The sequence below is a fragment of the Brienomyrus brachyistius genome, chromosome 25, assembly GCF_023856365.1.
Source record: "Brienomyrus brachyistius isolate T26 chromosome 25, BBRACH_0.4, whole genome shotgun sequence".
NCBI classification, from domain to species: domain Eukaryota; kingdom Metazoa; phylum Chordata; class Actinopteri; order Osteoglossiformes; family Mormyridae; genus Brienomyrus; species Brienomyrus brachyistius.
The window spans coordinates 9,118,649-9,121,433 of record NC_064557.1 but is presented as its reverse complement, the minus strand read 5'-3'; the positions used below and the strand labels follow the sequence as shown (position 1 = coordinate 9,121,433).

At 49.0% G+C, this 2,785-nt stretch overlaps 1 long non-coding RNA gene across 1 annotated transcript; it reads right to left on the bottom strand.

Moving 5' to 3' along the window:
* Positions 1–515: 515 nt before the first annotated feature.
* Positions 516–1,334, bottom strand: LOC125720776 (uncharacterized). Its single transcript, XR_007385571.1, has 2 exons — positions 1,118–1,334; positions 516–922 (listed from the first exon to the last, which is right to left on the bottom strand). It is a non-coding gene; the product is annotated as an uncharacterized LOC125720776 (long non-coding RNA).
* Positions 1,335–2,785: the final 1,451 nt, after the last annotated feature.

Here is a 2,785-nt window from a genome sequence, read left to right as displayed (position 1 = left end):
TCAAGAGCAAAACCAAAGATGTTTAGAAGCTTCTCCTGTCTTCAATAAAGTATTATTTCCTAATAATGGATTTTAAATGGACTTGTAAATTAAAAGTGGATTACAGGGTAAAATTATATTTAGGGTATTCATAAACCAAGACACGAGAGGAGCTGTCACCAGCGTATAGCCTACTGTAGGCTTGGGATCACTATTGTAATTAGTAAAGGGGATAGACACGTATTATAGTAAGCGGCGCTCAGAGTAATTACTCCCTGGGATAAGCTGCACCTGAAGGGGGGGGGGGTGCCCTTGCTGGTTGTGGCACCCACTGCCATGATTAATAACTCATAATCTCCCGTTGTTTCTGGTATTGCCCTTGTCGCAGCGCTGGGCTCAGAGTTCAGGGGAACCACCCCTTAAGACACCGACTACGCCACCCTGGGAATTGCGCCCAGGGAAATAGTTCCTAAGCTAAATGAAACTCCAAGAGAAAGGTACTCAGGTCCGTTATACACGGCAGCAAGAGACGTGGCTCCACTTACAATCTTTTATTATAACAAAATTAAAAACACCATCCACACGACGAGATAAAACCTCGGGGCTGGTCCACACAGGGTAGGAGGTTAAACAGTTAAACAACAGATGGCATCCTGAAACAAAACACTACAATTCCCATGCATACACGCAATACAACATGCCACCACAAAGTTCCCTTCCTCCCTTATGGCATCCCAACCCCAAAGAATCTTAAAACACACAAGATAAAATCCCTCACATTCAATACAAAAAAAAGGAGAGAAAACAAGAGCAGAGGCAAAGAGGCAAAGCAGCAGCAACTGCAGGACAGGCAATCCAGACCGCAGCTGTAAAAGCAGGCAGAACAGCAATGCTTAATGGCGTAGTGATCTCCAACCAGCCGGATAAACTCCCTCCACGTTGCCTGCAAAGGATGGCGCCAGGCAAAACAAGTTAATTAAAACCCACAATCACAAACCTAGAGCGAACTTACGGGCGATTTTACACAAGCCCATTACAAGTCGCCAGCCCCACCATTTACCCGCAGCAACGTGCACCCACCGGTTGAGTACAAGTGAGCCGAAACAGAATGGAATAAAACGTACCCGCTGCCACCTACCAAACAGCCGCCTCCAATAAATCCGTCGTATGCAGATCTTTACCACGAAGTCAGGTAACCGGAAGAACCTTGCCAGCGTTCGACCCCCAGCCAACCACTGCCATTTTTATAGGGCGCTACCACGAATTACAATACAAATCGGCCCGCCCATTTAAAGGCACAGGTACTTAAAATAGTCATACTGCCACAATCTACCCCCCCCTTTTTAAATCGTCGACCCGACGATGGAATACAAGGTCTAACTCCAGGGTCTAAAAAGGGCAGCAACTGCATTAGACACAGGGTCGAGAGAGCTTACAGTCCCTTGTGCCATCACCCCCGCAGGCCTCGGAAGATGGTAAGCGTTAGAGTGTTGGCCTGCCGTTGCTCGGGTTGTCCTTCGCACTTCCACTTCCTGGGAGTAAGGATGACTCATGGCTGGAACCACTCTGGAACCAAGTGGCTGACTCACTACTGATGGAGAAACCACTGAGGGGCCTGGGACTTCAGCAGGCCGCAAAGGAGACTTCTGAGCAGCACATGTCCTTGCCACTGGCCTAGACAGTGAGGAACCAGACACTCCCCCCGGGCCTTCCTGCCTCAACACCACCAGGTCCTCATCATCCGAAGATTCATCTGATGAAAATGTTGACTCCATAGGCAAAGGGTTACCAGGGCAGACACCAGAGACATTTACTATGGCCTTCAACAAAGTTCGATGGACGTGCCTGACCTGGGTCTGGTCATCCACAGGTGCGATGGCGTAAACTGCTCCACCAGCCTTAGGCGTTTTTAGAACTCGGTACATCACAGAGCTCCACCAATCTCTAATTTTATGACGCCCTCTGGTACTACAATCACGAATGAGTACTAGCTGGCCTTCACTTAGAGGGCGATCTCGAACATGCTGGTCATGGTTCTTCTTCCGGCGCTCAGCCGCCATCTTCAACCGTCCCCTGGCCCCATCAAAGGCCAACTGTAGTCGAGTCCGATGTTCTTCAATCCAATCATGGACATGTCCACTCACGGGTTCCGCCACTCTGCCTAGAAGGAAATCAACTGGAAGCCTAGGCTCCTGACCGAACATAAGAAAAAAAGGAGATTCCCCAGTCGCCTGATGGGGAGTAGTGTTATAACAATAAAGCACCTGTGGCAGACAGGAATCCCAATCTCTCTTCCGGGACACAGGCAAAGTACGCAACAAGTTGTGGAGAGTCCTATTAAAGCGTTCGCACTGACCATTGCCCGCCGGATGGTATGGAGTAGTGCGAGATTTCTCGATCCCATAAAGACCGCAAAGCTGCTGGATAAGGGAGCTTTCAAAGTTACGGCCTTGGTCTGAATGTATCCGGGCAGGAACACCAAACTTTGAAAACCATTCAGCTACCAGAACTTGGGCCACGGTGGAGGCGCGTTGATCATAGGTGGGGACAGCCAGAGTGTATTTACTAAAAACATCAGTCATGACCAAGACATTTTCAAGTCCATTCTGGGCAGGCTCTAACACAGTGTAGTCAACTGCCAAAATCTCATTGGGCCGAGAAGCCAACAAATGTTCCATAAAAGTACGAGCTGCTGGATGTGTATCCTTAGCCACTTGGCACCTCTCACATTGTTGACACCACTGGGCTACCTCGGAGGACATACCTGGCCAATAGCACCGCTGGCGCAACAATTCCAATGTTCTTT